Here is a 27,090-nt window from a genome sequence, read left to right on the forward strand (position 1 = left end):
GGAGGAATAAGATTTGATTAAAGCAATCAGCAGTTAACCATAATATATCCTTAACTGTTTTAGGTCTTAAAAGCCTAAATAGATTTGAAATAATTTAATGTTACTTAGTACAGCAGTCAAGATTTAACAGATAAAACAGGGGCACCACATCCCTGTTAGGTGAAATCCATTTATCATCCTATTAAGTTTTTATTCTTCCACTAACAAATTTCAAAGTTCAATGTATTACCTCTATATAAAGATTTCTGCAGAACACATAGGCAGACTTTTGACCCACAGACTTCTCTAGAGAAGTACATATGATCCTATAGTAAAACAGGCATAATTCAAAAGGTCACTTCCATTTTGTTTTAAACCTTTCCTTTTAAGCCAAAAGATATTTAAATTTAAGTTTCAATTCCACATTAAAACAGCTATGATGTGACACATTACAATCCTGAACTTGTATTGTGCTTTTCAATCAAGCTGCAGTCAGTTTACATTAACTTAATTTGAGTAGAGAGTTAGGGGATAAAAATGTCTTAGTTTATCAGGAAAAAATAAAACCTGCAGGAAAAGAGTTCACATGGTGCCTGTAAAATTCTTCCTACTTATCTGTAGAAACGTGAACAGCAGTGTGCATAACTCAAACAAGTTTTTGCTATGAAAGCTTTTTCATCTTCCTCTGAGGACTTTGTGTGCCCTTGCTCATCACTCATACATGAAGTCTGGAAAAACGCAATGAATATAAAATGTACAACTGTATTCTGTATTTTACCCAATGAAAGAATACTTGTGATGTTACAATGAGCATCAACCAGGCTTAAACTTTCATTGGCAAGAAAAGCAAAACTCAGCCTTCAAAATGTGGAACTGAAATTAGCATAGACAAATTTCCCAGGTATGAAATGTGAATTCCTTCTGAAGAACAGTGTAATCAAAACAGACTCCAGTTTACTTTAGGACACATGGGATAAATCAGCCATCAGGGTAGGATCTTCAGAGGCTTGATCCCAGATTTCTTTGCTGAACAGAAAACAAACTGCACACATGTATGTGCCTTCTCATATGCTTTTTATTAAACACTCCCTACCAGGAGAAGCAAGCCTGACAGCCATTTGCTGAGATTAAACTATTTCAGAAGCACTGGCAGCTCAATGTTGCAGCCACAGCTGAATCCCACCAGTCTGTGAGCAGTGACACCTGTCTGTCACTTTGGATACATCCTCCCCACATATGCTGGGAGTGAAACCCCCCACTTAGCGCGTGAAAAAACTTCCCAGACTTTCAGGTTTTTGCTGCACGATCTACACTTTAATTCTGCGCCTAAACTTCTTAGAAGTCTTAGAAGGGAATGAAGATCTAACATGAAATTACAAGCCCAGATATAAACAATGTAGGATGTATTCATTGCTCATGTAAACCTGCTGTATTCTCATTATTCCCTGCAAGGCTGGAAGGGTCACAGCATTATTAGAAGCCTAAGCCCTTTCAGATGCAAAAAGACAGACTTGTGTAGCTTTAGTCTTAGCTGCTCACATCAAGCAACTTAGAGCTCCAGTTTGTCCTGTGAGGCAAACAAATTAATGAAGGAAAATTCTGGGCTCTTGCTTGCTTTATCAGATAGAATGGAATAGAGAAGTTTCCAGCCTTGATTTCCTGCTTTCCTCTCAGTCCAGTCCAATATTTTAAAAATTTCTCTGGTGAAAGCCAAGAATTGGCCAGTGTTCTTGTTATTCTCATTCTTTGAAAAGATATGACTATTACCCAGACAATGAGAAAGGAAGTTATTTAATCCCTACATCAACAGTGAGTAAGAAAATGAAGTATTATAATGGCATGAGTATAACTGCATCAGGTAAGAATTAAAAATTATGCTAGGCAGTCATTAATGCAAAAATAAGGAACCCATTTTTATTTAATATTTTGACACAGGCAGGCTTCCACTAAGTTACAGGAAAATGCAATATTAATGAACTGAATGCTGCTACTGGAGACAAACCAAGTGTTGCTTTCATTTGCACAGTACTTCAACCCCTGACCACATTCATTTAGATGCAAGGAGAGGATAGTGCATAGTGAAGGTATTATAAATACAGAGCTGAAGTATTCAAACACATGTCTGTATTAGAAAATTTATCTTTAGTATTAAAGCTTGGAGAACCACTACCAACATCTTTTTATTTCATACTATTTTTTTCACAGAGAAAACAATTTTACTGTGAATGCCTGAAGCACAGAACTGCAGCAACTTTCTTATCCCATCTTCTAGTACAAGATCTCCAAATTATTTCAACAGCAGCAATTTCTGCATGTAAAGCTGAAATCTTATTCCCTACTTATATATATGTATCTCCAGTCAATACAATAATTGCATGTAGGGACTGAAAGCTTTCTCTGGTAGTGATGTTTGACCATGGGCCACTTAGCAGCATGGCTTTGTCAGTGGGTACCCCTAAAACTTCAAAGGTCAGAAAAGGCCATCAAGGACAAAGTTCCAAACAGACAGAATGAGGCTGTGATCCACAATCAGGGCAACTTACCAGGTTCATTGGAGGATCCTGCAAGTGAGATACTCAGCAATACACAGACTCCTCACAGAGCCACCCAGACAGGGAGTCTGTTGACAAAGAGCTTCTTAAAGAGGCTGAAGCACAGGGAACAGTGTAGCCAGTATTGCACCAGTGATAAATTCAGGCATTAATCACAACCAGTTATTCAGTAACCAGCCTTAACAAAGAACTGGAACTGATCTCTTAGAACATGTTAATTTAGGAGAATAGTTAATGAGGAAGAGAAAACTACTAAGTGCAGTTGAGGGAAATGCCATGCAGTGTTGGGCTGCTGGCATGAACTGGAAGTTTGCAGTCTGATGAATGTACATATTTCGTAGTTTGCAGTAATTGAGCACTGGGACCTTTTTGTTTATGTGTATCTTTACCATGAAGAGGTAGAGTGATACAGTGAAATTGCTCAAGGAGCAGAGTCAAGTTTATACTGTACATCCCTGAGACTCGCTAGGTTTTACATTGACAAAGTGATGTTACTGAGATCTAGCCATGAACAGGCTAAGAATACCCTGGGTCAGAGTAGTGAGGCTTTATCTTAAGTCATCACACCAAGACTATTACTTGTCCACAAATATACCCTGCTGTTCCTAACCAGTAAAAGACTTACTAACAATATAACACCAAACTCATTAGACACACAGGCATCTGATGTTAGCACAAAACTCACTGCATGAGAACCCAAACACTTTTCTATACAGATTAATTGGGGGTTACTACACAATAGAATGGCTGTGGTAGTGACCCGGTCATATGCATACAAAAAAGATGAGAGATCCCACTGGTGCTGCAGGGTCAAAAGGCTTATTTTCAACTGGCACCCTGAATTGTCACACAAACTATTCCAGAGCAATTGTCTGAAAGGGGACACACCACATCTGATTCAATTCCATTTCTTCAGTAGACTGAAATATCTGCTATGCAGCTGCATAATGAGAGTTTTGAACAGACCATACCTGGAAGATGACAAACTGGAAAGGTGATTTGAAAACAAAGCAGCAGAAAAAGTTCCAACTGTAAGGACAGAAATGACTGTAGGAACATGAAGGCAACAGGTAACTGGCCATTCACTCTCTTTTCAGTTCATTGAAGGGAATTTGACTTTTAGAGAGGTGGAAATGCTATGATGTTGGAAACAATTAGGATACCTGTGCACTGAGAAGTGGAAGCCTTTCCCCTCCACACCAAAGTCAGAAGCAGAACAAGAGCCAAGAAAAAGAACAAGCCTACATCACAAACTGATTCCTGCAGATACGAATGAGACAGCAAACGGGACGTGCACTAGAAGTGCTGGTGTTAAAGCAAGCTGTGCATTTGTTTTGGGTTATTTTTTGAACTCTTGGGAGTTAGCTGGCCAGCCACACTACTCTAAGGAGCAATAGTTCAGACTGTCAAATCACTCCTCTGGGAGTACCCGGAGCCAGACTGCTCTGGCCAGTGTATTTGCTCAGATATTCCCCTCATAAAATGGGAGGTGTATTTTTTACCCTGCCTTCATCCCCCCCTGCCCCTCCCCCCCACCCCCCAATAAAAAAGACCTAACAAAAAAATCAACCCCCTGAAGTTACCTGGAAGCACAGATCCAGCATCAAGACTAGTTAAGAGTTGACTCTTGTTTCTGTTATTTGTACTTACATGTGATTGATAAGAAAGTTGTAGGTTAAACAGGGCTCATTTAAATGTATTCTGGAAGACTGTTTGCTGTGTGTAAGTGATGATAGGAAATTAAGTGGCACAGAAATCTGACTGCTCTGCAGTCATCGCTTGCTGGGTTAAGCCACTGGTTTCTGGATGGGGTCCAGAAAGATTGATCATATATTCAAGGGCAGAATGTAGAAGATAAGAGTGACATGCAGTTGTGCTTTTGTAAAAGAACACTGGGTTCGGCCCCCAGTTAGATCATTTATTTATCTGGCACCGAAGGGTGATAATGGCTTGTTTTCAAGTCTCCAAAATAAATGAACTACACTGCATGAAGAAGTAGTCCAGGCCAGCCAGCAGAGGATAGAAAATATGCAGGGTCAGCATAACACTGGTTTCAATTTCAGTTACAAAAACATTAGAGCTCTCATTTAAAACAAGATGAGGAAACTAGGTCCTCTCTCCACTCTGCTGAGAGAACCAACCTTCTGTCCCCAGAATACTGACAAAATCCACTTCAAACAGACTTCAGCAAAACAATTCTGGGTAACACTTTCCTGTTGCCACTTACACACTAGAATTTTCTTAAAGTATCTTTGGCTTACTCTTAGGACTAAGCTTTTATCTCCAACCCTTTAATGCCTTGTTACATGAGCAGCAGCTATTGACTGACAATTTCCGTCCTGCAAGGAAAGTATGTCTCAGTCCCCTCCCACAACACCTCAGGCCACCAGATTAGTCAGTCTTCATATAACACTGCAAAAGGGGTTGAGTCAAGCCTGAAGTGTCAGGCCAGCCAGGTCTCCTAAAGCTAAAGTTTAATAATCTTTATCCTCCATAAATGTGAGTCCTGGAAATCAACTCTTCCCCATATTTAACTGTGTCTTAAGTTTTGGTAGTGGTCCACATTATAGAGACCAACTTGCCATCATCTATAGATTGAAATTCATGTTTTGAGCAGAATACACACCAGCAAGAGCCAAACCAAGGTCAGGAGCAGCTCTTAAGCCAAACCCAATCATTACCCAACAAAAGCCTTGTGTCCTGATGCTTGCCAGAGTCACTTGCCAAGAGCAAGTTTGATGAGGAAACCTGGCTGCTTGTCCCGAGTTGTTACAAAGCCGTATGCCAGCTGCAGTCTAAATGACTGCACAGCACTTGGAAGTACCAGCAGGAAGGGGCTTTAGTTAATAGCCACCATGTGCCAGTTAGGTCACAGCACAAACCACTCCATGGCTCACACACTGCAATGCTCTGAACCCATCACTGAGATGCCCAAAGCCCAGCTTTTAACTCGAGGCAAATTCAGTCTTGGGCAACTCCATTGGAGGTCTAGATTTAATAGCAGAAAATCAGCTCTTTTGCATGCAGAGTATCTTGTCTCACTTGGAGGAATATTATGCTTCTTTACCTCACTAAAGAATAATCAGTTTATTTAGAAGAGCAGTAATTACTCAGTGCTTGGATACAAGAGCCCCTCACAGTCCCAGATGCAGGATATAATATCTGCTTACCAGCGAAAGCTTTGGGTAGTTTCTCTGGGCAGGGCTGTGACCCAACTGCAAGACGTGTGGGTAACTGATAAGCTGCTGACTGTAAGTCACCTGACGGCAGCAGCTCACTGCAAGCACACAGTTCCTAGTTCACAACACTCCACAGCTTAACAGTGTCTGCTTCCATGGTTTCTGGGCTGCCCAGGATCTCCTGCCTGAAAGGTGACTCTCAGGTTGAAACATCAGCTGTCAAGATGCACATGCTTCACTCATTCTGACAGCATTTTGCTTCAACTTTGACAGCTGGATTGTTTTCTGGTTTTGCATGGAGCTTTAAACACAACAGCTAGAAAGTTTATTGGACTTGATACAGCCATTACTGGACAGGTGTAATACCCTGCTTAGGAAAAGTATTGTTTCACTCATGTCAGTTTAGTAGTGGCATATTAAGCTAAGCAATGCCCTCTGCACTCTGTAATCCCCAAGCCAATGGACTATTGCAGAATCAAAGTGTTCAGTAAGGCTGACACTAAGCTGAAGGACCATGGGCTCAAACAGAATAGCTTTCAGATCAGTTAACCCATCTCTAAGGGAAACAACTGCACACAAGGCTATTCTGTTGAGTTTTGGTGAATCTTATGCCTATAGTTGGAAAAGGTCACAGCCTGGGATCTTGCAAGTATTACCGATATAAAGGTCATGGGAGTGACCCTTGCAAAACTAAAACACAGCACAAACAGCTCTTCATGTTACTCATTACTCTCCAAGCTGCTAAAGCTTCCTCCTCCATCACAACAGCCTTGCCACTTCCACAGGGCTCTCCTGGCAGATCAGCTGGAAAGCTCCATTAGCTTTGCCTCTGTTCAGCATGCTTTTACACCATTAAAAGTAGCCTATAGCATTGCAGTCAGTTTGAAGGGCAAGTGAAGCTTGTTTTTATGTTAAACATCACACCAGCACACACACACTGTTGCTCAACAGATACTGCTTGATCATTTGATTAAATTATTTTAGGATTACTTACATTGTTAGAGGGGCAGAGGAGTTATAGACCACAAGTTAAGCTCAAGAGCAACTGCCAGCTCGAGCTTCTGGTGATGGGCAGTGTGAAGGATTTCACTGTTTTTGCCCAATATGCAAGTAGCAGTGCCCACATCCTGCCAGTGGAACTGGCTTTCTACTCTAGGAATTGATGTTGGAAGTCATAAGGTGCTCAAATAAGCGGTGCATCACAAGCAGAGTTTACAGACTAAGCTAGACAAGATCAAATGCTCCCGTGTAAAGAACTGTTTATAGCTTAAATCAGTGTCTGCTGACAGTCCTGAAGTGCTACATGCAGCTGTGTTCATAACTGCAGGCACTTCCTGGTAGGTCATTCCAGCCATCATCTTCCTACCCAGGAATTCATGACACCCTAAATCTTCAACACCTTTTCTAAGCTGCTCAGTTGGCAACACATTTTGACTGCAAGAAAGTTTTTCAAATGTTAGATGCAGGTTCACTGGTAAGTTACTCTGCAGGTACCATCCAATATTAATACTCCCCTTGCTTTTATAAATGATCCATTTAAGTTTATACAGGGATAGAGGCAGAGTCCATGCATTCCTGCCTCAGTATACAAGCAGAGCAACATTATAGTACCAAGTCTTAACTTCCTAGCTGCCAGAGAATCCAGAACTGGAGTGAGTTTAGAGGTAATTAACCTGGGGGGTCACAGCCCTGTGAGACAGGTCCAACTTCAACGTGCTCTCTCAGAGCCTGGATTTCCACCTGGGGGAATCAAGGCAGTTACTTCAGAAAGCTCCTCAAACAGGATCAACGCTTGCTTCAGTGTGAAAACTTGAGGTCACATGCACTTAGACATATAAGCATGTGCATTGTTTCAGTCAGAGTTACACCACGCTTCACTGGAAGCCACGAAAATATTCCACTTGTGCTGCCCCACTGAAAAGGCACATGAACAAAGTTGCACTTCTTGAGTTTTGTTGTAACACAACACAGTACCAGCAGCAAGTTCACCAGCTGTCAGCCAGTGTTCCTGCCACCTTCTCAAAACTAACTAAGGACACCTCCAGCAGAAAACAACCTCCCTTGTCAGTGCAAGGCAGCACAATACAACTGTATTTAAAACAGACCGATTTTTTAAGGCACATTTCAGCTTGGAGGGAGAGGATTGCCTTCGACTGCAGGCAGTCCCCACAGCATCCAAGCAAGATCATGTCAGCAGATACTGCTCATTCCTTTCTCAGCAACAGACTCCCAGAGAGGAGCAGACTCCTGCAGGAGTTAACCCCAGTTACACAGGAGGGTTTATCTGTAGAACCACACATTTTCCTTTTGCTGAAGATGCCTCAGTCATACATAATTGAACACAGGAACCGCTATCATTTACTTGCTCGGAGAGGCACAAGCCAACCCATGTAAGCCAGCCTCTGACACTACAAATAGCTAACTAAAATAGAAGTTGTTCCACTGATCCCACCCATTACATCATGGAAATTGTTATTTTGTCATGAAAACTCCCTTAAGTATCCAATTTAATCTCATTAATAGAGGAATGAAGCTCTCACTTCCAAGACAGCAGCTGCCACTACCTTTGACATAAACAGGAACTCACAGATGTTTTTGGATACATCAGAGACTACTGGATGCATTTTTAGGAGTTTAAGGTAGTGTCAGCTTTTCAAACTTGCAGTAAAAAGCACTTCTGTAAGCATTTATAGCCAAAGTGTCAAGTAAATAGTTTAATCTCTTGTCTGAAACCTCTTTCCTTATTTAGGAAGGGAAAAATTAGGCATGTTGAACATTTCATCAATCTAGTATAATCACAAAACAAACCAAGCAAGGAAGACCTTATCTTTCACAGTACTGGTAGGAGGGAAGAAGTCACACAAGCCACAGCAGTGCAATCACATCAGAAACTCCCCTCTGCCAGATATTTACCAAAAAGCCTGACCTGGGGAGGGAAGCAGAGTGTATTCACCAGCTTGCTCTTTGAGCTCAAGCACCTGCTCAAGCCATATTTCATTAAATATTTTAGCAGCACTGTCTGATCACAGCAGTGGAACATGACGCAGCTCACACTGGAGCAGTTTTTGCAGAGCAGAGACGATACATCCTGTAACAGTGCAATTCCTTCCCACAGATACTCATAATGATGCAGTTATTTTGTCTCTGCTCTGTACATAGTGCTGCCTCTCCTTGTATCCAATTCTTGTAACATTTCTTTTCCTAAAGGAAAAAAACACCTCCCCTGTCTAATATTCAATATCCTGCAATATCTTTCCTACCCTTTCCCATTTGCAAGTCCCTGAATTAGCCAGGCTCCAGAAACATTGATTCACTCACTGCACCCAGCGCCAAGTCAGAGCCTCAGCAGTATCTTTTCCTCCCCTCCTTTTTCCCCTCTATACCTAGAGAATACTGAAGGCAAAACACTCCAACAGAAAATTGCCCCATGGAAAGTATTTTTCAAAGTCAAGCAGAATTTCTGCACCTGCTGAAGGTGCTAAATTAAGGCATGTTAAGAGTTGCAGATGACTGATAACATGATTTTAAGGAAAACTGCTGCATCCATGGAAGTTTAGGAGCAAAGTTGGAAGTAATTTCTTCCCCCAGTACCCTCCCACCATCATATCAGGCAAGGAGAGACTCAATTGTTTTGTGATAAAGCTTTGAGCTCAGGTGACAAATTAAGTGTGGAATTATTCAAATGGCAGACTACTGAAGTTTAAAGTCTGAAAAGGTACACTAATTTCCATCTTTGGTCCCTTTGTCACGTCCTCTTCCAGCGCAGTCTCCACCCAACACAGTCCTAAAGGGGCACTTAATGAATTCTGATGAGAGTGAGATGGCTATCTCAGACACCCAAAACAAGTCTATCCAACATCACCTTACTCATTCCTCATCCCTTCCCAACCTCTGTAGCCCAATATTTCCTTTGACCCAATTTCTCACCACAGCACATGGCATTTCCAATTTCCACCTCTGCAGCCTAACATGTCCCTCACCCCCAAGATCCTCATTGTCTTCCCATCTTCACGACTTCATATACCCACAGCCCAAAGCTCCTCAACCCTCTCACCTTTCCAGTCCCATAACTCCTTCACCCAAAAGGCTTCTCAGCCCCTAACTCCAAACCTTTCTCACCTTCACCAGCCCTTCATCTCCCTCACCTTCACCAGTCCCTCACGCCAAACCCTTCCTCACCTTCACCAGCCCCTCACCTCCCTCACGCCAAACCCTTCCTCACCTTCACCAGCCCCTCATCTCCCTCACGCCAAACCCTTCCTCACCTTCACCAGCCCCTCATCTCCCTCACGCCAAACCCTTCCTCACCTTCACCAGCCCCTCATCTCCCTCACGCCAAACCCTTCCTCACCTTCACCAGCCCCTCATCTCCCTCACGCCAAACCCTTCCTCACCTTTACCAGCCCCTCATCTCCCTCACCTTCACCTGCCCTCATCTCCCTCACGCCAAACCCTTCCTCACCTTCACCAGCCCCTCATCCCCGTCCCCCCACAGCTCCTCAGCCGCCCCTCGCCTCCACACGCCGTCCTCACCCCAGACACCGCTGACAGCCCCAGCTCCCGCCGCCCCCCTTACCTGCCCCCGGGTCTCCCCCAGCACCCGGGACCTGCTCCGTGCGGCGGAGGGGGGAGGCGTCGGCGGCGCCGGGGAGGGCGGGGGGGGATGAGGGAGGGAAGGAGGGAAGGGACGAGATCACTGACGGCGGCGCGAGCGCGGCAGCACGGGGCAGCGGCGGCCGCTTTATACCGGGTCCTCGGGAACCGGCACCCGCTTCCGCTTCCGCTTCCGCCCCCTCCCGCCCCCGGGGTCATGAATATGCAGCGAGAGGGGCGTGGCCTCCCGGGGGTACGTGAGGTGTGGGTTATGAATATGTATCAATAGGCGTGGTCTCCTCGGGCTGTGGGCGTGTTAGTCATGAATATGCAAAAGACGTGGCCTCGGGGGAGGTGGGGGGCGGGCGGGGGGCGTTGCGGGGTGACGGGCGGGCTACGGGGGCGCCCAGGCGGCCGCCGCAGGGATGCCGCGTGAGGGGAGCTGAGGCGGGCGATGGCGGGGCCGGTGTTGGAGAGTGGCACCGTCACAGAGTGACACAATATTCACGAGGCGAGTCCAACTCTTGGCTCTGCACAGGACAGTCCCAACAATCCCCAACAATCCAAACAAACTCTTGTGCCTGCGAGAGCTGTCCAAACACACCCTGAGCTCTGCTAGGCTTGGTGCTGTGACCACTTGCCTGGAAAACTCTTCCAGTGCCCAACTATACCCTCTGGGTGAAGGTCCTTTTGGTAATATCCAACCTAAACCTCCCGGACACGACATCAGGCCATTCCCTTGAGTCGTGTCACTGGTCACCACAGAGAAGAGACCAGTGTCTGCCCCTCCTCTTCCCCCCTGCAATGAGGTGTCCCCTCAGTCTCCTCCAGGATGAACAGACCAAGTGTCCTTAGCCATTCCTTGTATTCCTTGTCTCCTCAAGGCTCTTCACCATCTTCATTACCCTCCTTTGGTTGCTCTCTAGTAGCTTTCTATCTTATATTGTGGTACCCAAAACCACACACAATATTCAAGGTGAGGCCACCCCAGAGCAGAGCAGAGCAGAGTTGAACAATCCCCTCCCTTGCCCAGCTGGTGATGTTGTGCCCAATGGCCCCAGGACACAGTTGGTCCCTCCTGGGTGCCAGGACACTGCAGACTCATATTCATCTTGCCATCAACCAGGACCCTCAGATCCCTTTCTGAAATGCTTCTTTCCAGCATCTCATTACCCAGTTTGTGGAGCAGGAGTTCTTCCCTCTGCCCATGGATGAAGGATGAGCCTGTTGGCACTGCTCCTGGGTTGAAGGGGGGCTCTTGGTTGGAAAGGAAGCATGAGTGGCAACCTGAGGGCAGATGGAGGCTCTACCTGCAGTGTCCCTGCCAAGGTAGTGGGCATTTGCACAGAAACAGAGCGCAGACCCTCTTGCTCCTCTCAGGCAAAGTTGTGCCAAGTACAGCTGCAAACCAACAACTTGGAAAGTGCAGGAGTGGGTGCTGTTCTCTGCCTGAGATACTGCAAACATGCTGTCCTCAAGCTGCTGAAATTGTCCTTCATCATCAAGGAGAATAATACCTTTTCCTCATGTTTGGCTGCAGTCAAGGTCCCATCCTGCCTTCCCACCTTTTCCTGCTGCTCTGCCCACCAGAGGCCATGAGCTGCTTCTCCTCATGTCCAGCCCAGTCCTGTGACGGGGTAAGTGCCAGGCCACCATGGAGAGGGTGACATGTGGCATTTATTATGTATTTGTCACATCTGCAGAACACAACCCTCAACACACAGCGCCCAGTGACTCTGAGGACATTAAAACACTTAATTCCCTGTGGCAGCCATAGCCCTGCCAAATTGGAAGAGCCCTCTGCAAACTTGCCATAAAAGACTGTGTTTTTTTAGTGCTGGTGTGTGTTTTTTTTATTCCCAATTAAGGTCTCTTAGCTTTAATTGTGCTGACTGCATTGTGCAGGCTAGCATGATATTTAATTTTCATTACTTACATAAACTGGGCATACATAAAGCAGCCTGCAAGTGGCATGTAAAAATGCACGTTACGTTGCGTAAGTGTAATTGTTTTCTGTTTCTTGACACACCATTAAGTATATATTCCAAAACAATTTTTTTTAATGGTGAAGTTCTTTTTCTACAACTCATGAATAAATAAACCGCAAAGCATACCAGACTTCAGAAAAGGAAAACCACAGAAGGCAAATTGGGAGAACTGTACACATCTATTAAAAAGCAAGATGAATCTTGAGTCTAACAGAGAGACTCTATTAAAAGTCCTTAAGGAAAGAAAAAAAAGTAAGCAATATTTTGTTCTATAATGCTGTTATCAGTATGCTTTTGGTTTTAGGCTAATTCTGACCAAGGGCTGAAAAGCATGCATGATCAGTCATGCACAACTCACAAAATTAAACATCCTCTGGTGAGGATGTCCTAAGTCCATTCAAAGAGTGATGGTTTTTAAGACATACCACGGATGGTTATAAACACAAAAAGTGGCAAAATAATTATCTTAAGTAGCCAAATGGTGAAGATGAAGGATACACACCCATAACAGCCTACTCTTGACAGCAAAACAACATCCATTGTATCAAAACGGTAATACACACGAACAAAACATTAAAATTTCTTCTACAGAAGACACAAAATATACTTATAGAAATGTCTAATGGCTCTGTGGTAAGAAAAAAAATTCTGAGACCCTAATACACTTAAAAACACCAATAAAGGATCTCAAGATATCATTACAACTTCTAAGATGTGCCTCTTGTTACCTAGGATTTGTGGCAGTCCCAGATACCTCATGTTTTGACACATCATTTTAAAATAAATGAAAAAAAAAATTAAAAGTACTTATTTTTCAGTCCTTTTATTGCCTGTTGTTGTGGTGAAGTGTGATCCTTACCTCAGCCTGACATTTTAGACCTGTTCTGGCAATGTCCAGACCTGTCCAGACATGTACAGATATTTCTCCACTGTATTTCCTCATGTTATTTTCACTCAGGAGTTGTTAATTCTCAGCTTTTAGCTGAGCCTAAAGTCAGAAAGGGGAATTTTCCATGAACCAAACATTTTAGTTTAAAATATGTGATTTTTCATACTGAATAAGGGGGTAGAAAAAAAATCCAAGGAAACAGACCCACCTTTTCCCTCTGAGGTTCTTACTCAACTCCAAATATTTAACCCATAATAAATAAACGCACTCTCATGTCTTGGCAGGGGAGAAATGAGTGTGAGACAGGAGCCTGATGTGCTGTCCAGACGTGTGCTACGTTTGCTCTAGAGAGGGACTGGGAGAAAAGCCCCTGGAGTGAGGCTGAGAGCAGGATTGGGACAACTCCTGAGCACTCCTCTCAGGTCCCTCCTCAGCAGGGTGGTGAATCCTGTTCTTTGGAGGGTCCCTAGGCAACGTGTAGAGATTTGAGGCTCTTCAGGGAGAGCTTTCTTTAAAGAAAACATCCAGATGTCACCTTAAAATATTGCTGGCTCTTGGTGTGCACGTATCCACTGTTGAGTCACGTAGTTGGAGAACCCCCCAAGGTACAGATCCCTTGCTTGGCCTTGCTTCCCCTCTTTTTCTTTGGTGTGGAGTACCCGAAGACTTTAAAAGACAACCTACAGGACCTCAAACCACTGGAGAGCAGCATCCTGCTCCAAACACCTTGCCTTGTGTGTTGGCATAGATGCAGGGGTAAGGGGTCTTCCCTATTTAATGAGATGTTAATCAACCAGATGGCAGGCTCATCAACAAGCTGCCATGAGTTCTCTGTACTCCATTTCACAGGTACTTGGCTTACCAAATTGTTATGAAAACTCACCATCCAGCCAAGCCAAACAAACACCACCCCCAATATTATTTTACACGCGTGTCAAAAGAAATAACTTGCCGCAGGCCAAGCAGGCAAAGGAATTTTATGAGGCTGCGGCTGATCCTCCCTTCTCCCCTCCCTTAGACAGTTAAAGAAATGTTTGTATGATGAAAGGGGTAAGGGAGCAGAGGACAGCTGGTTAGGAATTAATGAAATGTTTGAGCATTATCATGCGGTAATGGATTTAGCTGACTGTTTGCCAGTGTTCAGATCTAGTGTGAATTGCTTTATATGAAACAAGGGGATTCCTAGATTATACAAACCTCCTGAGAACGCTGCTGCTCCTAAATCCTTTCAAAGCCGTGATTTAGGAAAAAAAAAAAAAAAAAGGTAATTCTCCCTCTGTATGGACAGAAGCCCTTGGGATTGTTTTGACTTGCTTTCAGACTTAATGATATTTGACACAGCCAGATCTCTGAGGTGTCTCCTGATTGGGAGTGGCCGTGGGTTTGGGAAGCCTGAGGCTATGCTTGAAGCAAATCTGAGAACCCAGAAACCCAGGTGAGGTCTCCCAGCCAGGACATTTATAAACAGGACATGAAAAATGAGTCTCAACTTTTACACATTTGGCCTGTAACTCAGCCCCGGGGTATGTCTCACAAAGGGTGATATATCTGATGGGAGACCCAGGCTCTGGACTTGAAACTGCTGTTTATCCTTCTTCCCACCCTCCCCCAACACATGCTGTCATTACAATGGAACTTTAATGGCTGTGCAAAATGGCCCATGTCCCTCGATGCTTATTTTTTTTCCCCTAAAAGCATTGGGATGCTTCTGTTTTTTTCAGATGTGAACTTGTGTCTAGTCAACCAAAGATATTTTGTCTGAACACAGACAAGTCTCAAGAAGGTTTTATGAAGAGCCAGAGATTGTGTGAATTTGTGACTGGCACCCAGACAGGCAGGTTTGCAGGTCCATTCAGGTTGCCGGTGTTAGCCAAAATTGGCTTTTAATCCTGAAAGCCAAAGGGCTTCCGACAGAACTCACAGGTATAGAATGTGACTCAGCCTTTTGCCCTGTCACCAGCCCAAAGTTCACCCATCTGGAGCCAATTGGTTCATGCCACCCCAGAGCAATGTCAACAGTCCTGAGCAAACAAGGTGGTGGAGGTATAGGTTCCCTTTGCCCTCATCCTGCACTGAAACCTGGAATCCCCCTGTGCTGGGCATTGGTAAGGTCACAGCTCAAATTCTTTGTTCAGTTTTGGACCCCTAAAAACAAGGACATTGAGGTGGTGGAGTGTGTCCAAAGAAGGACAGTGAAGCTAGGGAAGAGTTTGGATGATGAGTGGCTGAGGGTAAAGGGGGTGTTCATCCTGAAGAAAAGGAGGCTGAGAGGTGACCTTATCATTGTCAACAAGAGAGATGATAGAGGTGATCTCTATCACTCATGGGGAGATAGTTCAGTGGTGGACTTGGCAGTGCTGGGTTAATGGTTGGATTTTATGTTCCTAAATGTCTTTTCCAACTGAAATGATTGTATGACTCTAAAAGCAGTAGCTACAACTTCTCTCACATCACCTTCATATGGAAAATAAAGAGCTCATGATAGCAGTCATGTTACAAGGTGCTCATACAGGCTGTAAGATTAGGTTTGCTGCTTCTGCTACTTGTGAGGTCTCATCATGAGTTCATGCCTTGAAGAAAGAGAATTCCCTGTCATTATTTTCCTGGTTTGCACAGCTGAAACCTGGCATTAATGGCTGCAGAAATTATCCTGCCTCTTGAGTTTATGTGGTCTATAATTATCTTCACAATAAAACTGTGAGGAATTAAGCTTCAGAATAGTTTATAGGTGTCAAGGGGTGACGTGACAGTCCTTCAAGAATTGTGGATTTCAGTCCTCAAGTGCCAAGATCAGTGAGACAGCACTTAAGAACTGCAGGGCTTGTTCAGTTCAGTCACTGCTTCCCTTGTCTTGGAGAGATCAGAATCTCTGTTTTGAATTCTTTTAAAATTCTGTTTACTTTTCTGTTTCTCTACACTTGGGCAATGAGTGGAGATTAGTCAGTTTTCCTTCTAAGCTGCCTCTTATGAAACCATGACTGTGATGTTTATGAGGTTTCCATTGCTGCACAGGGATATTTGTATTTTGGTTGCTCTATTTTTATTGAAAAACAGGTATATTTTCATCATATTGTATGTGCAGAGAAACCAAAAATCCTGAACCAAAGCCTGAAGTACAGGAGACTGTTTAAGTCTGAGATGATTTTCAAGTGACTTCATTCACATTAGCTTTACCCTAGTCAAAACTGACTGGTAATATTTTCAGTTTATGCTGGTGAATGTCTAAAAAAAGACCAGTTAGTCTTCTGCTTGCACAGAGTCCTGCTGCCTCCCATAAAGCCAAATTTTTACAAGTTTCACTTCAGAGACCTTGTGGCCTTTGAGTAATTAATGGAAGCTTGTAAAAAAAGATGGAGAGGGACTTTTTATACAGCCAGAAAGTGATAAAACAAGGGGGAACAGTTTAAAACTAAAAGAGGGGAGAGTTAAGATTAGGTATTAAGAAGAAATTCTTTACTGAGAGGGTAGTGAAGCATTGGAATGAGTTACCCAGAGAAGCTGTGGCTGCCCCATCCCTGGAAGTGTTCAAGACCAGATTGGATGGAGATTAGAGCAACCTGGGATAGTGGAAGGTGTCCCTGCCCATCACAGAGGGATTGGAATGAGATGGACTTCAAGGTTCCTTCCAACACAAACCATTCTGTTGTTCTTGGCTACTTAATGCTTTCTCATTATAACACAATGTTTTATGGATTAATTAATAGATGATAGGCAGTTGAGCTAACCCAGAGAGAAGAAAATACCATTTCTTACCTGATCACCACACAAATGCTTTGTTTATAGCTCTAGACACTAAGTGATGACCTCTAGTTAACTGAGCATTTATCCCTGTTCACACTGCCTGCTTGTTTCTCAGTCTTGTGGCTCCAGCTGGATTCAAACTGTGCAGGTGTTACTGGGCACACTGTTTTGATCACCAGGTGGGACCTGAAGCCTCTGTAGCCTTCTTGGAGGATTCACTTTGCTCTCTGCTCTGCTAAGGCCTGTTACAACCACGTGCTATGATTTATCTCATCTCTCCCCTTGCTTAATCAGTCACGTACTTAATTGATGTTTGCAATATTTTGGGTCCCAGCATAAACAAATTGTTTAGTCCTGTGTCATCAAAACTGCATCTGGACAACCATCAGCATTCTCCATATTTTTGGAAAATCCTAGGAAAGAACTCAGAAGCTACACCTGTGTTAGTGACTTCTGCAGATATGACTCAGTGTTAGCAGAAGCCAATGAACAGTCGCAAAAATGGACACTGTTGTGCTGACTGTATTAAGAGTGTTTTCACATTTCCATGAAAACATGAGTAACACTCACCTGGGTGATGGAAAAGCGAGTTGGATTGGCACTGGTTGGCAACGGCATGGAAAATTAGTATGTAAAGAACCTAGTGATTAAGATAATGAAAAACAATGTTAAGAGTCTTAGGTGAAGCCAAGTTTTGTAGCCCTCGAGCTTTTAGTTGTGAAATTGTTGGCTCTTGTGTTGTTTCTGAAATAGAAATCTATTTAAATTACTTAAGCAACCCAAGTTTCAAGAATAACCCCGAGCAGGCTGTTTTAGTTGTGACTGAGAAACTAAATTGGGTGAATACTTTTTATTCTAATTGCTTGAATTTCCAAACACAACCAGAGAACCAAACAGCTGCAGACCCTAAAGTGTTTATTATGAAAGTAATTTTATACTTTGAGGAATAAATGAAATGCCAAAGTTGATTGGAGTGGAAATCCCCTACAAAATACTGGGATTGGTTTTTAGGATTCTTTTAATTGTTCCCCATGCTGCTCCTAAAAGCTGAGTGTAAACTGAAACATTCAGAGTTTTTGGAATTAACTCAAAACAATTGTCCCTCTACCTGATGTACAATGTAGATACCTCACATCACTGTTCTTGGGGTCTAGTTTCGCTTTTCAGCTTAAATGATTTTAAAACCACTTACTCCCAAAAGGAATGATTTTTCCTTTCCTTTTCATCTCCTCATACTCTTTAGAATCATAGAATATCTCAATTTGGAAAGGACCCATAAAGGTAATTTACTCCAACTCCCTGCTCCTTGCAGAACCTAAACCTAAATCATTGGACATTGTCCAGGCACTGCTTGAACTCTGTAGGGGCCCTTACGAAGACCCCCACAAATACAGTGCTCTCCTTAAATGACTACAGTAGGTAGAAGCCTTTTGGAATGTGGGATAGGTAATGCAATTTGCAGACATTTTTGTGGGGATAAATACATGGCAATACACTGTGGAACACCAGAACTCTGCCTAAGGAATTGTAAGATTTTAGTCTTGGGATGAATCAATTGATCTAGTTGATTTGGTAGGAACCATAACATAAAAGACATATAATTTTCTGTTGAAGAAACCACACATATTGATTAATGCCACAATCCTACACACCTTGTGTGAGCCTGCCAAGGCTGGCAGGTCATGGTCAGGCCCTTTCACAGAACAAATCAGCCTCCAGTTCTCACTTCTGACTCCTATAAAAACAGCTTCATTTTCCAGTTTCTCCTCAAGCAATTTCATAATTTTCCCTCAAATACTTCCCAAACTTCCAAGGGCTACAACACAACCTGCTGGAGGGGGAGCTGCAGGTGGCCTATGTGCATGAACACTGTGCCAATAGCAGAGACCAGGAAGATTAGGATGGAGTTCTGCTTTCCTGTTGCTCTTCTTCCTTAGACAATCCTATCAGTTCAGCAGCTTCTTTCCTTATTTATGCCAGGAGCCTGGCAACTAAGCTCCTGACTTAAGCACCTCAAAGACTCAAGGCTGCTTTGGTAGGACCGAAAGTTTTGTATTACTGTCAGAATAGGAATAAAGAACCTTTCTCCTTGAATGTGTTCCAGCCCATTTCTTTGGACTGGTGATGCAGTTACACTGGGCAGATGGATGCTCTCCACAGGGATGTGTTAGCCCTCACCTGGGCCAGAGCACAGAAGGACAACTGATGATTTGGATGGAGATCATTTGCAGCCTGGAGGGCAGACTCAAGAGGTTACGGCTGAAGATAAAGAAGTTTGTAAAACTGAGAGAAAGTTCCTAGCAATGAGGTTATTTGGGAGGTTTAACAAGCTCCCCAGGGAAGCACTGTTCCAGGGGATAACTTTGAGAAGAGACCAAGAGAAATGTTTTTGTGGAGTTTAGATTTTTCCTGTCAAGTAATCAGCTATATTTTCTGTCAGAAAAGGCCTTCCCCAGTCCCAATTAAACAAGAACTGGCCTGAGAGCCCCAAATTTGAACAAAACCTTTTTCTTTTTTCCAGCTGGAAAATATTTCATAATTTTTCCTTGCTCTTTCTCTGTACCCACCCCTGACCCACCTCTTCTCCCCCCACCCCCCTCTCCAATTAATGGTTTTGGTCAGACCATAGGCATATGTGGCAGAATCTGCTAGAAAAAACGGTTTTCACAATTGATTTCCTAAATGCCTTTAAATTTTTTTCAGTCAATGGCCAGGTAATTTCCTGCTAACCAACCATTTATTTTTAAAGGGCCGTGCCTTGTCATTGAATACAAACTTGAACCTGTTTTTTTTTTTTTGTGGTCACAAGTTCTCTCTACCACATGGATTTACTCACATCAAACACCACAAACCCCATATTTCAGATGAGGAACAATTCTCCTCCACTAAGAGCTATTTTAACAAACTTGCAGCATTTCATCCTCTCTGTGGTTTTGATCTCCCTCCGAAATGCAGCTGAAGCCAAGATGTTAAAAACTTCTCAGGAAAAGGGACACACTGCTGGACCAATTTCATCTCCTTAGATTACTGGTGTAAAATTCAGACACAGGGACAGGCCTATAAATTGGAACTCCCCAATATTTTCAGGGCTGGAAGGCTGAGTTTTGAATGCTTGAATGCTGAGTTTTGCCCCAGCTCCCTGAGCTCTGTCTGAATTTTGCACTTGAAGCCAGCCCTGGGGAAACTTAGAGCTCTTCAGACCTTTGCTTTCTATCTGTGGGTGACAAAAACCACAGAGCTGGTTGTAGCAGAGTTCTGGCACCTGCACCATTAATAACAGGAAGAAAGAAAGAGAAGCTGTTCAGCTGATCCATGACCATCTCCAGCTTACCCTGAGATGTATTATTTGAACCACAAAAACCCTCCACACATTTCATGCCTTGCAGGGATGGATGTTCCACCACCCGTCTCACTGGTGGTTTGCAGGATTTATATTGTTTTTAATCAGAAAGAGTGCAGGGGTGCAGAAATACCCGTTATTTTCAGAGTACAAAATACCTTCCGTGTGTGTGTGTGTGTGCATTTCATTCACAGACTTTACTTTCTCTCAAATGACCTATGAGTATCTCTTGTCTCATGGAATTGAGTGTTGTTTGCTTGTTCACAGCTTCCTTTCCTTCCGTTATCCAGCAAAGAAAGTTTGCTTAAGTGGCTTTTGTGAACTCTTTCAAGATCCCCAGAAGGATGATACAGGAAACAGAGAGTTTCCTTTCTATACAAACTTCTAGGGTGTTCCCATAATAGCCTGAAATTTATCTGCCCTCAGCAGCCTGCAATTGGACAAAAAATTAATGGACTGTCAAGGGATCAGGCCAAACACAATTAACATATGAGAGAGGACAGTTTGCAATGAGAAAAAATCCTCCACTTACACAGCACCTTTTATCCCGTGTTGCCAAACATTTTCCTTTCTGTGTTTCCAATTACTTTACAAGTTGGCCATGCTTTAACCATCCAGCCTGATATTTTCCATAATTGCTCCCTGCCTCATGTTGAATACATTTTCAGAGAGCAGTGGAGGGGGGAAAGCTTCAGAAAAAAAAAAAAAGAAAAAAAAAAAAAAGAAAAGAAAACCTCTTAAAAAGATGGAGTTATATTGCACTGAGCTTAAAGCTAATGAATTAGTTTTAGGGGTATTTAAGCATTCTCCCTCTTTATTTTGAAGAGCATGTTTGCACCTCAGGAGGCCAGAGTGGGAATGAGACTCTTGTCACAGCAGCAGTGCTGGGGATGAGAATCTGTTACCATTGCCATGAAAATGCATCTGGGTTTGTCCAAAAAATAAACCACAGACAAACCCCTATTTCAGTGTTTCAGAGGCAGATTTGTACCTTGGTTTTATGCCTTCTGACTGCTGTGCCCATAGTTTCTGCAGCCCCCAAAAAACAGCTCCTGTAAGCAGAACATCTGGACAGGGCGCCAACAAAATGGATTCTCATCCTTCAGGATTTCACCTGGTGTGACCTGGCACCGTGGGTGAGATCTGGGAGGATTGTAGCACTGGGAGGGAGGGCAGGGCCCGTGCTGAAAGCTGACAAGGTAGAAATATGAGTCATTAAAAGGCAAAGACCAATCTGTAAAGAAACAATTACTTACATATTTAAAAAAAAAAAATTCTGATCTGGAAGACACGTTCGCCTGGTGGTTGACACTCCCTACTAAAGCACTGTGTTGTTCCAAAAGTCTCCCATGAGACGAACAAACCTTGCCAAGAATAATCACAGATCTGGAGTTGTATAATTGCTCAACTAAAGGCAGGCAGGGAACAGATAGGGAACCTGTGCTTTGCTTTTTCTGCCCACTTCCTTGTTTTCATGGCTGTGCACTGCTCCAGAGCACTGGGGCTTGTATTGGCCAGGGCAGTAAGGACACCAGGAAAGAACAAAAGCTTCTAAGCAACAGCTTCATGGTGTGTGTTGTTTTTAACTCCATTCATAAAAGCAGTGAGCTGGGCTGTGTGAGGCGGGCCGGGGCTCTGAGCGCTCGTGTCTGCTTGGAGCAGAAAGCTCTGACGTGCTCAAGCCCAGCACCAGCAGCTTCATACCCTTCCAGCACTAATCCAGCAATAAAGAAAATGGCTTTAAGCCACTTCACACCCATTAGTGCTCTCCAGAATGCTAATATAGCATAGACATGAAAGGACTGCAGCGAGGGGAATGAGGAGATGTGGGCAGCAGCTTCACCTCCCGTCTTAGGGAGGTTTGGTTCATTCTCTCAAGGAGCAGAGGCCAAATTTGGGGAGCAGATGCTGTGGCAGCACAGCACAGCAGCACTCCCAAGTCATGGTACTCAGGCAGCATTAACGACAGGGCTGGGATGCCTTTATTTTTTAGTGGTAATTCATGGTTAGCCAGAAACCTGATCCTTGATCTGCTGCAGCATGGAATGCCAAGTCCATTTGCACAACCTATATCTGTGTGGCCACAGGTGGGAGATGATGTGAAAATCATTTAGTAATAGCAATTTGCACAGCAATAGTTTTTCTTTATTTTCTAAATAGGGTTGGGAAAACGAATATTTTTTAAATTAAGAAGCAAGGTTTGTCACTTTTAAAATGAAGGGCCTCATGTTTACTATGTTTAGTAAAGGGTCTATGTTTAGTGCTAAGAGCCTATATTTTTTCCCAACCCAAAAATCCTCTGTGAAACGGCACTATTAAAAAAGTCCCAGAGAAAAGGTAAAGAGGTTCTGCTAGAAAGTCTCACGATGCAGAGAAAGAAACTGAGGAGGATGGTTAATGGACCATCTGGGACTTCACAGGTTTGGAAACAGGAGTGTGGTAGAGCTCCAGGATGTTTACACTGCAGTAGGGAAGGTGAGAAGGGATTTTGTCCAGAAATACCTGCAGCAGAAGAAGGTGAAAGCAGGCTGTCAAATCTATTAGAGCCATTTGCTGGAGATGAAAACAAGAAATGTTCCCGCTGAAAATCAGGACCAGAGGTTAATTAACTATAGGAACAATCCTACTGAGAAGCCATCCTGTGAATTCCTATGTCATGGCTTGGGGGCATTCCCATCAGATGCTTTAGGTGTCCCTCGATGATGCTCACCACGTTTTTGTGGAGATAACCTGCTTTCCCACTGGTTCCAGATGGATGCCAGGGCTCCTGCTGCAGGATCCCCAAATTTCAGGACTGTGGATACCCCGGGTGCCTGCTGCAGGACTGTGCCCTACTTTTGTGTTTCTCAGTGAAAGAGCCTCATCAAGTCTCTGGGGAAAAAAAAAAAAAAGCAAAACAAGGACAAAGTTCTGCCCTTCCACTACTCTGTTTTCATTTACAGCCAAATTCTGCCAATCTTGTAGTGTCTATTTAAAACTTCTATTTCCTTCCCACCAGTCTGTTTCTGTGCTCGGGTGCATGTTCCCTTTTCCTTCTTTTTCTTCTTTTTTCTTACTCTTTTTTCTCTTTTTCTTTCCCTTTCCCCTGTTGTTTCACAGTCCACCTGATGATACTCATCACTTACCACTCCAGACACACAAGGATCCTTAGCTGAGCCCTATGTGCAGACACTGTTACATGAGGTGTCAGAACCTACTGCATATCCAGGGGAGGAGACTGTGCCTGAGTTTCCTTGGCTGTGACACTGTGGCTCAGCCTGGAACTGACAGCTGTGGAAAATTAATGGATGGGCCCTGTTTCCAAGGAATGACCATCAAGGTCATGGTTTTGAGGCTATAAGGGCACAGCCCTTTCCTACTTGCAGCCAGTACACATGCCAGCTTTGCTGTCCCCTCTTCAGATGTCACCATGTCACCAGACTGCTGTCACATGAGGGCACCATGGGTGAGGGGGTGGTTTTGGCTGCCCAGCCTGTTTTCATGCCCAGGGACTCTATGAATATAGCGTGATGATGCTCGAGGTGTAACTGAAACCTGCTCTGCAGACACAGCTCCTGGCTGAACTGTCCCTGCCCCTTGTGAGGCTGAGCAGAGGAGTTTGTTCAAACCAGCCTTCAGGACAGGGTCACCCCGTGCAGCAGCGTGCAGGGGGGTACCTGGTGCTCCTTGCTGCCTCTCTGCTGAAGGTGCTGGCCTGTTAAGTGCTCTTCTCCATCTTGGTGGTTGGCCCACTTGAGTAGAGTCAATTTGCTTGCAAAGAAATGGAATTTTTCCCAGACACAGAAGCCAGAGATAAATCCTTTTGGGCACAGAGGGTCTGGGCTTGAAATACATTGAGCTCTGTCTCTGGGCAGTTTAATTTTGTCAGCCAGAAACCTGTATGGATTTACACTTCCATATGCAACTGTTTGATAATCATGTTGCCATGGCTACATTTGAATCCTGCAATAAATGTGTAATTTCACACATTTACATCAAAAGGAGCTCCAGAACATAGAGCTGCCTCACAAAGCAGCTGATCTCTCTCCAAAAGCACTTTCCATTTTTAACTTCATATTATTGTACTCACTGGTGTGCTTCTTTTGGGAGGGGGGTGAGGTCTGTAGGGCAGGTTTGGCAGTCAGGTTCTTGAGGTCTGATCCATACTAAGGTTCCCTCAATGCTGGCAGCAGGGCAGTTGCCCTGCTGGGGTCAGAGCAGCCATTTCCAGGGCAGTGCTGGTTCTGCAGCCACACCAGCTACAGGGGACTGAGATCCCTTGAAATTAAAGAAGGACAAAGTTAAACACAAGGTCCTGGTGTGCCCAAAATGGAGGGACAAGGACTGAGAAAGAGGAGTGGAGTGTGAGGCTCTGCTCAGGGATGACACCCACCTCTCTTAGCAGTTTGGTCTCTTCATTGCCTTTTCATCTCAGTCCTCTCATGTCTTCTTCCCTGGTTCCTTGCCTTCTCTCTCCCACTCCCTGCCAGCCTGATTGCTCCTTATCTCACCAGCTAGCTTGTCCCATTATTTTGCCCCCAGGCTACCTCTCCCTCCAGTGCTCTCCGAGTTCTGTCCTACTTGTGATGGCTCCTTGTCCCACAGACACCCTCTGTTAATCCCCTGGGCAGCTTTTTCCTTGGTCCAAGCCTCTTTCTCTGCCTCTGACAAGAGGCAATGGGCAGGGAAGTGTTAAGAGGGGCAGGTCACAGGGGCAGCAAAGAGGCTGTACCAGGATACAGCTTCAACCAGCAGCAGCTGAATGAAGTGGTAGATGGCACCCACTGATCATCAGATTGGAGACAAATTTGCATCCAGATTCTATCCCTGCTGACTTAAACATATTTTTTCAGGAACTTGAAACTTGGACAGTTCTGCCTTTGGTTTTTTTCCTATAGCAACAGCAGCTGGAACAATGTTGGCACCAAGGCAGGGCTGCAGCTGGTCTCCTTGCTCAGAGCAGAGATGCTGGAGAGTCTTCAGCACTCACAGAATATGGACAAAGCAAACATTTCAGTTCATTCCATGAATTTACTGTTGTGTGGAGAGAGGAAATTTGACTGTGACAAGTGCCCAATACTGACAATTTCTGTGTGAGAAACTGGAAGAAGGAAAAATATTGGAAAAGCATAAGATTCTTTTTTTTCCCCTCAGCTGTTTATACAATTGGAAAAGTTAAGTAAGTCTAATTATTGAGGTTATTGGTTTTAATGAGTCACCACCTTGCTGTTATTATTCCTGGTTCCTGTTGCCATAGGACAAGAAGCTGCAGCTGGGCTGAGCCATGCTATGCAACAAATCTTCACGCTTGCTATTCCAAGATTAAGACATAGGAAAATGGGTGTCTCAGACAAATGACAGCATGGAGAAGGAAAGTGATGTTTGCCAATGTGTTGTGTGGCAACATGACCAGTATGCAGATACTGGGAGCAAAGAGGGGTTTCTACCAGAGACTGATTTTTGGAGGTTTTTTGAGGAGCACTTCCAAAGACATGATAGAAATGATGTTGGCCACCATTGTGGGCTGGTTGTTGGTGGGAAGGGCTATGGACAGAGAAGTCACAGGGTGTTGAGGGTCAAGACCTGAGTTTGGTGTTATGGGAAGGGATGAACCAGTGAAGGGATACAACCTGAGAAACAGGACAAAAGAGAAAGGTTAGGAGAAAAATCTCCATGGTGATATCGAATGGGTAAGGGTGAAGTGTGATCAGGGCCCACAAGAAGTGCTTCAGTAACAAAGGAAAAGATATGCAAGAGTTTTACCTGCAGGGCTGGAGAAGCTGGGCTTGAAAAATTCTGCAAGGTTTAACTGCAGCCCAAATTCATGGGCTTTGAAGGAGAGGTATGAAGTGGCATCAGGAGCAGTTGCCTGCATGGCAGATAAACCATCATGTTGCCCACTGTGTTTTGAAAAGATTTAGGTAGAAGGTTTGGGAGAAAGAGGGATATCAAAAACTCTGTTTTATCCAGGCTGGGCTTTAGATAATAATTAGACAGCCATGAGATATCCTGGAGGATGAGATGTCACTGAAGGATCTGTGCTTGAGCATGCATTAGCATGGGAGCCAGCTCTGGGCTGCTGTTGGGACCAGGCAGAGCCCAGGGGTGGAGGCAGGAACCTGCCAACCCCCAGTGTTTCATTGATTGGTTTCAATTGATCAGTTGTGTAGAAACAAAGTGAACGGAGTTTCTGGTCTCTTGGATGTTGCAGAAGGTGTCGGGTTTGCTTGCAGCTGCTTGAGCTTGCTTTTTCAGCTGATCATGCACTTTCAGTTCTTTCTCCAGGTTGGCAGAGAAAAGCCCTTTTCAAGCTGGGCTCAGAAATAAAAGGGAAGATCTGCTAGAGCAATGGGATGTCAGACACATTTTCTTTCCTTCTCAAATGCGTGTAAGTGTGCCTACTGAAAATTCCATGGGAGCAAGCACAGGAAGGGTAGGCACCAAGTGTTAAAGTCATCCTCAAGCTATTGGCACAGTCTTTTTTCACCCAGTTTGGACACCATGTCCATTCAATTCTAGCATCCATAGCCTGGGAGGAGAGGGAAACCCTCCCCTTTATGTCTATGGCATGGGTAATGCGTGTCTCTCCTTTCCACAGCTACCAAAATCTGTCATTTCCTGTTCTATTATCCATTTCCTAATACTTCCCAGGGCTTGAATGCCAAGACTCCAGAGAGGGATTAGCATGGACTTGCCTTGGCCGTGGATGACCTTCATTCTCTTTAGCATTTATTCTTTCTAAAGGATTGAGGAGGAGAAAGGGAGGGTGACCCACAGCTAAATCCTATTCTTGGATCTCCCTTCAGCCACTGAAGAATGAGCTGAGTGCCTAAATGAACCCAAAAGACAC

The 27,090-nt window shown here is 44.0% G+C and overlaps 1 protein-coding gene across 3 annotated transcripts in view; it reads right to left on the reverse strand.

The window, feature by feature from the left end:
* The window catches only part of SLC45A4 (solute carrier family 45 member 4), an 84,516-nt gene that overhangs the window by 51,848 nt on the left and 5,578 nt on the right, over nucleotides 1-27,090 (reverse strand). Inside the window, exon 1 of one of the 3 annotated variants that reach the window (XM_030266773.4) lies at nucleotides 10,287-10,506. The exons of the other annotated variants lie outside the window; for them this stretch is intronic. The gene's annotated coding sequence lies outside the window, so the exon portion shown is untranslated. Of the gene's footprint in view, nucleotides 1-10,286; nucleotides 10,507-27,090 lie in introns of those variants that run through there. 3 annotated transcript variants of the gene reach the window in all.

This window comes from Taeniopygia guttata, chromosome 2 (assembly GCF_048771995.1).
Source record: "Taeniopygia guttata chromosome 2, bTaeGut7.mat, whole genome shotgun sequence".
Classification (NCBI taxonomy): Eukaryota; Metazoa; Chordata; class Aves; order Passeriformes; family Estrildidae; genus Taeniopygia; species Taeniopygia guttata.